The sequence below is a fragment of the Protopterus annectens genome, chromosome 2.part1 (genome assembly GCF_019279795.1).
Source record: "Protopterus annectens isolate FY-2018-M chromosome 2.part1, PAN1.0, whole genome shotgun sequence".
Classification (NCBI taxonomy): domain Eukaryota; kingdom Metazoa; phylum Chordata; order Ceratodontiformes; family Protopteridae; genus Protopterus; species Protopterus annectens.
Window position 1 is genome coordinate 1,323,512,872 of NC_056729.1, and position 15,912 is coordinate 1,323,528,783.

A 15,912-nucleotide genomic window follows, 5' to 3' on the forward strand; every position below is an offset into this window, starting at 1 on the left:
TGTACCACAAATGAGTATGTAGCCATGGAATGCAGTATGTAAGAATTGATAATGGAGTACGTATAACGGATAGGTATGTCTCAATACCCCTTCATTTACTTTACAGCTGCAGGTGACCATGCTACAAATCAGCAATCCTATGCTGATAGGCTGCTAAGGCTGCGCCACCAGGCAGGTTAGTGATTATTCTGCATATATTGTTATACAAAATATGGGAGAGAGCATGAAAGAAAGTGTTGTAGTCCAATAAAACAGCCATAGAATCACCTGAATAAGTCCTCTGCATGTACTGTCCGATAAAAACGTCAGATAGGCAGAAAAAGAGTGTAGTAACCCATTAAGAAAGGTAGCATATGTCTGGAATAATATCTCTGCAGGCACTGTCATATAACATGAGTAAGTGAGCCTGAAAAAAGATTGTTCTAACCTATTAATAAAGGTATACTATGTCATGAACATGTCTGCCATAAACACCGTTAAAACAAATAAAGGAGTGAGCCTGTGGAAAAGTGTGCAATGTCATTAATAAAGGTCTAAAGCCCAGAGTGTGTCTGTGTCACAGAGTCTGAAATGTTGTTGTACCCTTGCATTATACAAACAGTACTGTTTGAAAATGTGCTGGCAACCCAGAGTTATGCAGTCCCATATAAATTGGGTGATGGAAGTGCTAATAGCTATGAAACATATATACTGTCCACAATAGTCAGTTACTGGCTGGCATGAATAAGTAAGCCTGGCACACATGTAACATGTAGTTATTCACCAGAAATGCGAGTGTGTGTGTCAAGAAATGCAGGGTCCTGTACACATCGAAGTGAAAATGTCATGTGAAAACATCCCAGATATGTAGATAAAGAAATATAAATGCAATCAAGAAATATGTATCAGTAACATCTGCATCCTGGACAGTTAGTATGTCAGATATAGGTCAAGCATATATTGAACTAGCCAAACCCATGACACAAACTAATGTATGCAAGTGTAATAATACAGGTAGGGGATATACACTTGCAGTCACTAGGAATGTAGTGTAGACCAAAAGGTCATTATAAGATGTTAACCGAGGTTTTTTTCTACACCCTACTGTATGAGCATAAACCATGCAATTCCACACCTCAGTGGGTATGTGTAATCTTAAATATTTGTTGGGACATATGTCCTATTGTTCTATAAATATTTGCACTCAGGTTGATGCATGTGCCCTGTTTAAACACCACAATCATGGTGGCCTGTTGCTACTAAACATCCCTGCATGCTGTTGGAATAACCACTGTGGTTCAAATATATGCATGAGTTATGCTTGCTGTTCATCTGTTGTACCCTTGGTGTGTTGGGTTAATGGGAATATTATTGCATGCTGTTACAACTAATCTGGAATGCTGTTCTGCTTATGTTGTAATTAAACACACCTAATCACAGAACATATGGGAAGGCTGGTCCCAGCGTACCCACCTGTCCCACCTCAGCCAGCGAGTGCACCTGGCACCAGCAGCCCGGGTTCCCCTCCTCCATTGGTCCTGTGCCACCTTCGGGTGGAAGCACTGCAGGGGATGGGGCTCATTCCCCCTGTGCAAGCGTGGGTGGAGAAGGGCCACCCGTCACCCTTCATAGGGTCTGGGCTGTGGTGCGCAGGGAGATCCAGTGTTCAGTCAGCCAGCTTGAGGCGAGAGTGGCACGTCTCTCGGGTGAGTCTGCCCATCCTACGCAGCCCCCAGCACAGCCACCCTTGGGGCTGTGAAGGTGCAGTGGTGACTGCCCATGGGTGGGGATCTCAGTTCCACTGTTACCATCTGTGGGCTCATGGGCTTGCGATTTCCAAACAACCTTCCCCGTCAATTGTGTTCACCCACCCTATGTGTCAAATTTTTCCCCTGTATGCATCTTGTTTATCTTATCTGTTTACCTCCCCAACCTACCTCCCCAAATATACCTACTTCCTCTACCTCACATTCCACTCTCACCTAAAAAAAAAATTTAAAAAAAGGGCAATCTGTTCCCACAAAAAAATTACGCCCTATACATAGCTGCCCATTTCGCACACATGGGCGTGAGTGTCAGCAGCGTAACATTGTCACCTCCTCACAGCAACAGTTTCTCTTCTTCTCCTCGGCTGGGGCCTGTTCTGTGTGCAGTTTGCATGTTCTCCTGTGTGGGGGTGGTTTCTTCCTGGGGGGGTTCCCTCCCACATTCAAAGACAGACATGCATCTGGAGCATTTCCCCAGGCCTCCACTGAAAAGCAGGCTCTGCTGACCTAGTCGGGGACTTTTCGGTCAACAAATGTTAAATAAATAAATAAATGTCTTCTGGACATGTAAACTTATAATTATAATTGGCAGTACAACAGACTTTGTTGTCCTCACCCCACTCTCAGGGGTGGAAGGTTGCAAATTTCACACCAAATTATGAACATATGCACAGCTGTTGCTGGTAAAGAAATGGGCAGCTATGGGCCTTCCCTACACCCTTCTTGCACATCCCAGCTGGTTTCCCTACTGTCTTTCCCTCTTTGTGCCCCCTTTTTCACCACTTTCCTATCTCCCCATTTTCTTTTCTTTCAAAGAAATTAGTGCGGGGGTTAGCGGGAGTAAGCACTGTTAAGCAGTAGTTAGCGGGGGTGCGCGAGTGTGAGCTTGTGTGTGCTTAGCTAAGCATCGATAAGCATCACGCAAACCCGCACAAACCCGCTTACAACTGCTTAAAAGTGCCTTAGTCACTCTGTATGACAGGGCCTTTGTATTGCTCAGCAGCAAAATAAAATACACCTGCCAGTCTCAAACCCCAGACCTTGGGCTCACCAGTCTGCATGAAGTACCACTACACCACAGCAGATATACAATAACTGGGTGCTGAAAGAAATATATCATGCATTACAATGAGTGAATGTAAAGGGAGAATAGGAATGGCAAAACACAAATCATGTTCTGTGGCCCTTAACCAGCAAGTGTTGTGGAATTGCATGACATGACTGTGAAAAGAGAACCAGCCATGCAAGTAGGGAATAATGTTACAGTAGCACCTTACAAACCCCACACACAGTATCAGAGCAGGATAAACACTGGTATATTTAAATAGGTCAGTGGCCAGTCCTCCCAACTGTGACTGGTTTACAGGGATGTCCCTGATTTGCAAACAAATGTTAGCTGTGCCCCTAGACTCCCTGTGAAATGTAGTAACAATAGGCAGAAAGGTGGGGAATGCCACTTAATGATAAATGTCAATAAGTGAGAGTAGACACTGCTTGCTCGTCAGAAAAGGTGTAGTAATACATATGCTCAGAATCCCCCAAAGTCGCAACTGCAAAATATCTGAAATATATCACAGATGTATCCCACTGATATGTACCTTTCCCTGAGGCTGTTCAAATATATACCTGAGAGTATCTGAGGCCTGGAAGAGTCAGAAACACACAGGCATATCAGCCTGTCTGCTGTTACATGCTCTGCGAATAGCTGTAGAATGAATTCCACAAGCATGCCCTTATGTAGGAGTACAACACAGAAATATCAAAGGATGTAGCCATGTACTGCTAGCAACCAGCTGTGACAATGCCATTGTTCAGGTGCTGAAAAGACTGCTGTGGTGCACAGTCAAAGAATACTAGGCCAACCTCTGTCTACCATCTGGATATGTCCACAGGTGGGAGCTACTCAGACAGATTACTAGCCTTTATAGACTTACAGGTATCCAGCAACTCTGCATGTTCAGTAAGATAAACATCACACGATAATAAATAATGCACTCTGCAGTTCTGCACCCCTACCCAAAGGTACTATATACCCGTGTAGTCAGGCACAACCAACGGTGTAGGTAGGCATACACAGTAGTGAAATATGTCCAGTTGTTCTGAGCAGAATGTGCTAATGTCAACACAAACAAACCACAAACTGTTCAGAAGTGAGTAATGTACTGATGACAGTGTAGCAGTTCACAAACAGTGCATGTGCCTGATATTCATAATTGGTAGTACAACATACTTAGTTGTCCTCACCCCCTCTCTCAGGGGTGGAAGGTTTCAAATATACCTCCTAATGTATTGCATATGCACAGCTGTTGCTGGTAAAGAAATGGGCAGCTATGGACCTTCTCCACACCCATCCTGTACATCCCGAGCTGATTTCCCTACTGTCTTCCCCTCTTTGTGCACCCTTTATCACCACATTCCTATCTCCCCATTTACTGTACTGTCAAATAAATGAGCACAGAGGTTAGTGGGAGTGAGCAATTGTAAACAGTAGTAAGCATGTTTGCACCAGTGTGCGCATGTGTGCGCTTAGCTTAGCATTCTAAGATATGATAAGCTAAGCCAAGCTTAGCTTAGTATTGCTAAAATCAAATAAGCTAAGCTAAGCTTAGCTTAGCATCACTAAGTGTCACGCAAACCCGTGCAAACCCACTTACAACTGCTTAAAAGTGCCTTAGTCACTCTGTATGACAGGGCCCTTGTACTGCTCAGCAGCAAAATAAAATACCCTTGTCAGTCTCAAACCCCACACCTTGGACTCACCAGTCTGCATGACATACCACTAAGCCACAGCAGATATTAGTGCTTAAAGAAATATAACATGCATTACAAAGAGTGAATGTAAAGGAAAATAGGAAAGCCATAGGAATAAATTGCAATAACTACTGTTGTATGCCAGTTAATTTTCTAATTCGAAAAGAAAGTACATACGCCCATGTATCCAGTGTTAGCATTAGGAGGTGTGAGTAAACCTACACACTGAGAAGAGTGTACTGGAAGAAGCAACAGTTAGGTTTCAGTACAACATGCATTTCACTGGCTACATCCCAGCTTCAGATATGAGACATATACCAACCTTCTGACTGAGACAACAGTGTCCACAGCAAACAAGCATGGTCCCCACCTTGCAAAATTGAAAGGGCTATGCCTACCTAACCTATCATTTTACAGCAATGTCCTGAAATCACAGTGAGAACTGCAATTACCACACAGCAGGCTGCATGCAATTACTAAATGGTGGGTACCAATTGGGGCAGAGGCCATCACATACACATGTGCAGATACCTAGAAAAGCAGCCTGTATCTGCTGTCCATACATGCAATAATATCATTGCAACAATCCGCGTTTGCACGGTCGTGCGCATAGCAGAGCACCGGTTAAACAAGGTTAAACTTTTTCTGGCTCCGCCAAGTCTGCTCTTCAAATTTTCCCTTAAGGAAGCTCTACTCTTAGTATAACCAGACTACTCATTGTATTATAAGCCTAGCACTTGTTCTCAATACTTCTCTACTAAGTAAGCACTCTCGTACTAAAGTAAAGCACTACATCTACTTACCACCCCTGTGAATATCCACTTCCCTTAAAGGTATACCACTCCCTTATACTGTTCTAGCATGTCGAGTGGTAGATTACTGGCGTCGTCTCCAGTTCAGCTGGTCAATCTGGGTAGCTTGAGACAATGCTACAATTGCCTCATGTACACAGACAACCCTCTCCTCCTCCCAACAAACACAAATACATGTGAGAGATGCAACTATATAGCCAAACTGGAGGCTGAACTCTCTCAACTCAGGGCTGGCATGACCAGACAGGAGGAGATGGCAACCACACACACAACAATCCCAGTCCCACATAGACCTACCACAACTGCAAACCAAATGCATAAAAACACAAAGACATACTCAGAGGCGCTAATAAAAAACTTACCAAAACAACAGAGGCTCCCAAAGCAGACATCCAAAAATCCACCACCTCAAATCAAAACACATGCAACACATACTTCAATAAATCAGTGTGTCGATCAATCGCAGCCCTTAAGGCCAAACACCTTGCCTGATACACTAGTAATAGGTGACTCCATAGTCAGACACACTGATGTCCCACTGACCAGGCTGAACAAGGAGAAGGTGACTGTGAGCTGTCTATCGGGAGCTAGGATCTGCCACATAACACATGCTCTCAGGTCACTCCAAAGCAAGTACAAATATGACTCCGTCATTTTCCATGCTGGTGTGAATGACCTGAGATGTACCTCCCTGGACTACATGAAAAGAGACATAGAGGAGCTCTCCGATTATGTAGCCCAGGCTGGTATGACCCTGACCCTGAGCAGCATCTTGCCCTCACCAAGAATGATACCACAATACAAAGACAAGATGATCAGCTTTAACAATTGGCTCAAGTACTGGTGTCATTCAAAGGGGATCCAATGTCTGTCCACCTGGGAAGATATGTTGGACAAGCCATGCTGCTTCGCAAGGGATGGCTTACACCTGTCACCACTGGGCTTCTGGATATTGGCTAAGGCTCTTGCCACCCCCATAGTGCCTTTCTTAGGCAAGGCTCAAAAGACAAACCCACCTCCTTAGAGAACAAAAATGGAAAAAAACTAAGGGTAATGCTGCTCAACGCCAGAAGTCTAAATCTCAAGATGCAGGCACTTGATGCACTCCTCAGCATGGAGAACATTGACATCTGTGCAGTAACTGAAACCTGGTTCAAGGCTCCTGAGAGCACCCCAGCACTACCAGGCTATACCTCGTATCATGCTTTTTGGCCCCAAAACCCAGGCGAACCACAAAGGGAGAGTGTCCATATTCATAAAGGACACCCACACCTCCAGGTTAGTAGCAACACATGAAGCATCAGAGACCATACAGGTGCAACTAACCATAGGCAAAACTGCTATACAACTGGTAGCATGTTACAGACCACCCTCCCAGTCTCAAGAACCCCACTCAGCCTTCCTGAAGACATTGGAGGATATGAATGTATCACAAAATACCATCATACTGGGAGACTTCAACTACCCAAACATAGATTGGGTACATTATTCTAGCCCTAATACCCTAGCCCAAAGGTTCCTGGAATTCATAAATTCAAATGCACTGGAACAACTAGTCACCTCTCCCACTAGGGGAGATAATATACTAGACCTGATCATCACAAACATGGGGACAATATGCTCCACACAGGAAGTATACCCCTCACTAGTGAGATCTGACCACAAACTAATCACCCTGGATATACATATCCCACCTCCACCCCCAGCACAAAAGACCACAGTGAAAAACTTCTCAAAAGCAGACTTCACTCTTCTTAAGACTGAGATGGTATCCTTTAAGCCCACTGTGCCAGTGGATACCACATCCCACAATGCTGAATCCTTCACAAATGCTTTCTATGGACATCTCCAAGAATGCATGGATCATGCAATCCCAAACAAATCCAAGTCCCTCTCCACCAAATGTAAGCTTCCTGTCTGGTGGACCTCAGCCATAAATAAATTGTATAACAAAAGAAGGAAGCTACTGCACGTCAGAGCGAAATCCCATGAAGGGAAGACATCTCTGATCAACATTAGCAGAAAACTACGTTCTCTCATAAAAACATCCAAGGCAAACTTTGAGAGAAAAATCGCTAAGGACACTAAAGATAAAAACAAAGCCTTCTTCAGCTATGTTAAAAACCTGGGCGGAAACCCTCAGATATGCTCAGAGTTGGTTCACAACAACAAAAAATACACTGAACCCACAGATATTGCTAACATTCTGGCTGACAGGTTCAGTGCAAATTTCTCCCCTCCTTCACCCCCAAAAGAAGAAATACTTATCCCAGCTGAATGTAATCTCCCTGTCATCTCAGATGTCCAAGTGAGAACCGCCGTAAACAAAGCAAAAAACACAGCATCAATGGAACCTGACGGTATCCCAGGGTGCGTGTTACGTGAACTCCAAGAGGAGCTAAACCCACACATAAAAATGCTATTTAACCTTAGCCTTACTTAAGGAAATGTACCTGAACACTGGTGTACAGCAACAGGGGTCCCACTTCACAAGGGGGGTGCCTCTACAGACCCTGAAAACTACCGCCCCATAAGCTTAACTAGCCTGGTCTGCAAAGCTATGGAAAGAATCATTATGGAACTCATAAACAGAGACATAGGGGGACCTACAGACACTTGACCCCACCCAGTTCAGCTTTGTAAAGGGCAGATCCTGCCTTTTAAACCTGGTTGACTTTTTCAAAACAGTCACTAGAGCCATTGATGAGGGCAAAGCAGTCCATACAGCATACCTGGACTTGGCTAAGGCCTTCGACTCAATACCCCACTCAGGCATCATAGATAAGCTAAACAGCTTAAAAGTAAACCCTTATGTCACTAGATAGGTTGCAAGCTGGCTAAAGGACAGAACCCATAAAGTTAAAATCGCTGGAGCAATGTCAGACTCAAAGCCAGTCACAAGTGGTGTCCCACGGGGATCTGTCCTGGGACCCCTCTTGTTCGGCATTTATTTCTCAGATGTTAAAGCAAACATGGGAGGGCTGTGGCTGACAAAGTTCGCAGATGACTGCAGACTAGGCGCCATAGTTGATACACCAGCAGACACACACATAATACAAAAAGGCCTCACTGAAACGGACAACTGGTGCCGTAGTCATGGCCTTAAACTAAATGCCAAAAAATGTATAGTCATCCCTTTTGGAAAAAACAAAGTACCCACAAATTATCACATAGACAGCAACCCACTGAGTACGGAAAAAGTAATCAGAGACCTAGGGACCCAAGTAGACAGCAACCTCTCATTTGACACCCACGTTGCCAAAGTGGTTAGAAAAACATTCTACCTCGCACACCTCATCATGAAGGGATTCACATCTAGATCCAAGGATGTCATTGTACCCCTATATTCCTCCCTCATCAGACCCATGATTGAGTACAATGCCCCATTTGGTATGTACCTCACCCGGCATTTACAACAGCTGGAGAGACCACAAAAGTACCTCACCAAAAGAATCAAGGGTCTCCAACATATGTCTTATTCTGCCAGACTAAAGAAACTTCAGCTCTATTCAGTAGCATACCGCCTGCTCAGAGGTGATCTCTGCCTGACGTACAAGGCCATGTCCAATCAAGATCTGATGGACATGCTCCACCTCAAAAAATCCAAATCCATCAGGACCACGAGAGCTAAAGACTTAAACGTCGGCACAAGTATGAATAGGACATGCTGGAGGGATAGATTAATAATCCAGAGGCTTCCCATGCTTTGGAACTGGATCCCAGTTCGTATTAGGCAGAGCCCCTCACTGACTCTCTTCAAGAGAAATCTTGATGAGTGGATGGGAGATCGTAAGTTTACCCCAGGGGTCACATCTGTGTCACTGCTAGACAGGGGCACAGTAAACTAATTCTATTATATAAGGGGACCTTCATTGTGTCACTACTAGACAGAGGCACAGTATTCTAGATTTATTCTGTACATTTTTGTACCATTTCATGGGGTGGCAAAAGCCACATCACTATGGCTAGGCTTACAAATGCCCCAGGGCAGATAGCCTAGTACTATACTATGAAACTATGAAACTATGAAACAACTGTGAGAGAGAGAGAGCATGAGCAAGCGAGAGAGAGAGACAGAGACAGACGGATACAAACAGGCAGTGGGAGACAGACACTGAAAACAAACAGCAACAACCAGAGGAAACCAAAACCAAAAAAATAAAAAAATAAAAAAAATAAATAAATAAAAATAATACAACACATACAACAGATGGAGGTGAGGAATACAAAGGTAAGGTATGGAACAGATATGTATTTGCTGACATCCGAAAGATGTGTCTGAAGGGTACCCTACATACTGTGAATCATCCATATGTGGCAGCAGGTCATATCTATATGTACATGCACATTTGTATAGGGCAAGGGACATACTGCAACTTTTAGTGAAGGCCGGAAATATGTATGTTGTTGAAGGCTGCTATGTGCACATATGTATGTAGGTTGTAGTGTGTGGCATTGCAGAAAGCAAGCAGTGCCTGTATATGTCATGTGGTGTTAAACGCTGTGGGACTGAGCTACAGGCAGTGAGGCCTGCTACAGCTATATGGCCTGAGGACAGCAGAATGCATTCTGCACAACATTGTGCAATAGTATTACATAACCGTATGTCTCACACCTGTTGCATAATTGACATCCCCACCATGAAAGGTGGGCAGTATATGTGCCTATATGTGCAGCTATATGTACAGCAATGGATGTTTACATGTATGCGTATATATACATGTATATATATATATATATATATATATATATATATATATATATATATATTTGTGTGTATAGATATATATGGGTATATATGGATAAATATAGATTATATATCGATATATATGGATATATGGATATATATATATATATATATATATATATATATATACATATATATATATATATATATATATATATATATATATATATATATATATATATATATATATATATATATGTATATATATATATATATATATATATATATATATATATATATATATATATATATATATATATACATATATATATATATACATATATATATGGGTCCTATTCAAATTACCAAACGCCAGTTCGCACGACAGGAAGAGGAACGCGGAAGGACCGACAACGCAGTTGCCGACATGCTGAAATCCCGACAGCTGGAAGACCGACAAGGGGCGTGTAAGCGACTTGGTAAGTATGCGATAGTGAGGGATTTAGGATTAGGGAGGACAGGTAAGTGTGCAATAGTGAGGATTTAGGGTTAGGTGTGTGAAAGGTGAGTGCGGTAGTGTCGGAGTTAGGGTTTGGGTAATGTAAGTGTGTGTTAGTGACGGGTTTATGTTTTAGGGTGGGTTAAGTAAGTTAGGAATAGGGTGCAGGTAGGGTAAGTGTCTGGTACTGTCGGACCTTAGGGTTAGGGGTGGGTTAAGTGAGTTAGGGTTAGGGTGCAGGTAGGGTAAGTGTGCGGTAGTGTCGGACCTTAGGGTTAGGGGTGGGTTAAATGAGTTAGGGTTAGGGTGCAGGTAGGAGTAAGTGTGCGTAGTGTCGGACCTTAGGGTTAGGGTTTGGGTTAGGGCTAGTGGATATGTAATGTAGTGTAATGTGTTGTTTACGTGTAGTGTGTCGGTGTAATGGTGTTGTGTTTCGTTGTCGGTATTGTGTGTGGTGGGTTGTTTGGTGTCGGTGGTTTGTGTATCGGCGAATTGGCATGTCGGTGTTCTAAAGTAGATCCATACATATATATATATATATATATATATATAGATAGATAGATAGATAGATATAGATATATATAGATAGATATGGATATATGTAGATATATATATAGATATATATAGATATGTATAGATATGTATGGATATGTATAGATATGTACATATATATATATATATATATATATATATATATATATATGTGGGTTCCTATCAGTTCACCGACAGTTCAGAACATCGACACTCACATCTTCGACACCAAATGTTCGACTCTTCATAACATCGACGTTTCAGGTAAGTGATCTTCCCCCTTACAGGACACATGGTAGCACTCGTTCCTCTGTTACACCGCGTAAGGTTTATGTGATTCTTTACAATTTACCCTGACAGCGTTGTCCTTACCTTCGTAACAGAGGAACGAGTTCTACCATGGGTCCTGTAAGGGGGAAGATCGCTTACCTGAAACGTCGATGTTATGAACAGTCGAACATTTGGTGTCGAAGATGTGAGTGTCGATGTTCTGAGCTGTCGGTGAACTGATAGGAACCCATATATATATATATATATATATATATATATATATATATATATATATATATCAATAGAGAGAGAGAGACAGGGTCATATGTACTGCGACAGGTGCCTGTTGTCCAAGGCATGGACTGAACACCAGTGTTGATACTGCAGTGCCATACCCCATTCCAAAACACCTTACGCAGTAACTGCCACATACCTTATGCAGTAATTGCCACATAGGTGGTAGCCTGCCTAACACTGAAGGTGTCAGAAGGGTACACGGGACACAGGTGGACAGTAGGCTCCCCTTTGATAATCACAGTGCCACAGTAGTCATGTAATCTATTTACATGGTACGTGTCATCACAAAAGGTGTGTCATTTAGGGAAATATAGGTTGGTGTTCCCCTCTACTCATCACAATGCCCCATGTGGTATGCACCTCACATGACAACTACAGCAAGTGGAAAGGCCACAGACATACCTAACAAAGAATAATACTGCCCTCAAACACATGCCCTATGCAGACTGACTCACAAAACCACAGATAGAGTGCGTTGCATACCGCCTACCCAGAGGTTACCACTGCCGGACATACAGAGGTATGTCACACCCATAGCAGTCGGACAACCACCATGACAACACCTCACAATCCCTCCAGGCTACATGACTTAGGGCCCTAATCCTTGTCACCTCACTAAACAGCACATGCTAGATGTACAGGTTCCTATCCACAAATATGCCATACTTTGGACTAAACCACCAGCATTAACAGACAAGGCTCCTCATTAGCAGATGTCATACATACCCCCTGATGATTGTTTTGGAGATAGGTAATATGCCCTGGGAGTCACCTCTGTGTATCCGGTTGACAGGAGCAAGTGAAATCACATTACATGTGTGTCAAAGGCCAGGGTAGCATATGGCTAGGCTGCTCTAGGCCCTAGGGCCAATAGCATATTATCTACCTATGACACAATGCACACACACATGTACTCAGTGCAATACCTGCTATGTGAGGTGGAATGAGTGTGACAGTGACTGTGTGCAAGGTTTGTAAAGGTGTGATAGCTTAGTGTGAGGTTGTGTCTGTAATGGCAGTTTGTGTCCTAGGTGTGAGGCCAGAGAAATATGTGTCAGTTATTGGGATGCAGACATAGTAGGATGGCATATGTTGTGACGTAGTTCCTTGTGAACGACTGTGGTGTCCCAATGTAGGCTGAAGCAATGCATGTATGCTCACCAAGTGGTACTGCTGGTGACTCCAGCTCACATATGAACTGTTATACTACCTGAAGCTGTAGGCCTAAACAGCACAGGATGGTGTATGTTCACAGTCCCTGGTAACACTGTCTTGTGTGTTTCCTGTAGTCTGCACAGATTACATACCACAGGCATAGGCATCTGTAAGTAGGGGCACACAGTACTATAAGGTACACAGGTAATACTCATCTGTGTCGGCATACATCTGTGTGTTGTATGTATGTCTGATGTGTGTTTAGTGATGACTGTTCCATGCCCGCAATCACATGTGTGTTACAGGGTATGTGTGTGTACCTAGCAACATGTATACTCTGTTACAGCAGTATGCCAGCTATATTAACAACCGTGCACATACACAGTCAGTATTTACAGGATTCAAACCCCTACTTAACTATGCTATGATACTAGAGAGCGGTGCATTAACATGGCACGCTATCTGCTTTACTGGGTGGTTTCCCTTCTCCGGCTGCATTTGTAGGATGGTGACATCATCAGTCTTTCCAAAGAGGAATGTACCTCTTTTAGTGTGTTTTCCCAGTCTCCAAAAAGGGCACTCCTTTCATAGACAATTGCACACATACACACATCCCCCCCACACACACTGTTTGCAGGATTCAATCCCCTACCTAACTATGTTATAATACTAGAGAGAGAGAGAGAGAGAGAGAGAGAGACGTGTTAACACAGCATGCTATTTGCTTTACCATCTGGTTTCCCTTCTCCTACTGTATTTGTAGGATGGTGACATCATCAGACTTTCCAAAGAGGGATGTAGCTCTTTTAGTGAGTTTTCACAGTCTCCAAAAAGGGGACACCTCTCAAAGGAAACTGCACACACACACACACACACACACACACACACACACACACACACACACACACACACACACACACTCACTGTTTGCAGGATTCAAACCCGTATCTAACTATGTTATGAAACTAGAGAGAGCATTAACACGGCATGCTATTTGCTTTACTGACTGGTTTCCCTTCTCCTGCTGTGTTTATAGGATGGTGACATCACCAGACTGGACATGGTGATGTGTGTACACTTTGTTTTATGCCATTCCAGGAATGGTCCATGTGGGTCAGCAGGTGTCAACAGCTTGAACAAGATCTCAGAATCCTTACCTTGTGTGATCTATCTGGGGACACATTGACATTCTGTCATATGTCAACACATATTTATGCACAGCTTGTTGGTTTTGTGGATACTACATGTGTCTGGGATGTTGACAAAGGGCTATTCAAAGTCTATGTGACACATTTGTAGATGTGTCCATTGATGTATGTCCTGGGTGGCTGCCTTGCAAACAGTCTAGTATGTTTGGGAACCATGATCCGCACATGAACATACCACAGTTGTTAGGGCTGTGTGTATGTCAGCTTCCAATAGCTCTGTTTATGACTGCAACCATTATGGACTCCATGACCTTGCAGATCAGACCTCATAGGCGTACTGGACTTGACTTCCCATGGTGTGTTGTGCACCAACACTTGTGGGGAGTGCCATATGTAGCTGTGACACATTCAACGGTTCCACATCCTGTGTAGGGGGTGAGGCTCAGCTCACTGTTCAGGTGCAGGATCTGTTTGTTCTGTAGTTTGTGCATGACACATATTGGGAATCAATGTATTCCACTTGCTGCCATGCTTTTGGCAGTGGGGGTAGCTGCTCATCCATTCTACATGTGATATCTCCTGGTATGATGATATGGACTATTGTCAGTGGGAGGTGGGTATGTACATATGGGCCTGTCTGTCATGATGTCGACATTGTCACTTAGGTACAGTTGGCCCTGACTCAGGACATATATGGGTGTACATTGCTATTTATGACATAGCTGAAGGAGGTGTCATGATTCAGTCTGGACTCCTTCTCAGCTACTCTTCACAAAACACCAACAAACATGAGCACTAATGCCTCTTATACTCTTTTACATGCTTAACACCCTACTGATATTTTGTGATCAGGCTACAGAGTATGTCATCATAATATCCTGGCATGTCCAGGGGTTGGTTTCGTGTGTACTCTCCAGTCCAGCTGGTGGATATTGTGATATTGACACAATGTCACATCTGCCTCATATACACAGACAACCCTCTCTTCCTCCCAACAAACTCAGATATATGTGTGAGATGCACCTATATAGACATATAGGGTACTAAACTCTCTCGACCCATGACTGGCACAGTCTATCAGGTGGTGAAGGTAACCACACACACCACATATCAGTCTCACATACCCCCTAGCAACAGCACTCAAACCCCATTATCACACATAGACATACTCGGATGCTGTAAATGTACTCTGCCTAAGCAGCAGAAAACAACAAAGCAGACACACACACACACACCTGCTACCTCACTGCAATACCCACATATCACATAGTTCACAATGTCAGTGTGCCACACAGTCACTGCCCTTCGGGCTGAACAACACACCTAATACACTTGTAATAGGCGACACTTATTGTCAGACACACTGACGTACCACTCACCAGCCCTAACAAGGGAATAGTCACTTTGGGCTGTCTGTCGGGTGCCAGGATCTGCCGCATAACACAGGCAGTCAGGTCACTCCAAAGCAAGTACAGGACTGGCACCATCATTGTCCATGCTGGTGTGTATAACCTCAGACGTTAATCCCTGGACCACATGACATGATACATGGAGGAACACTCTGATCATGTAGCCCAGGCCAGTATGACCCTGACCTTGTCTAGCATCTTACACCCACCAATTATGATGTCACAGTATACGGACACACATATCATGTTTAACAGTTGACTAACAAATTTGTTTCATTCATAAGGGATACAGTGTCTGTCAGCCTATGGTGACATGCTCAACATGCCACGTAGCTTCACTATGGACAGCTTGCACCTGTCACCCTTGGACTTTGGAATGCTGGCTAAGGCTCTTGCTACCACCATAGTGCCTTTTTTAAGCAGGGCTCAGAAGACAAATCCACCTCCATAGACACTACAGGTTAAATGAAACTAAGGGTAATGCTGCTCAACAACAGATGTGTTAACCTCATACTCAGGCCTCTCCTCAGTATGGAGGATAGCGATATCTGTGCACTAACAGACGCCTGGTTCAGGCTCGCTTATGCACACCAGCACTACCAGGTTAT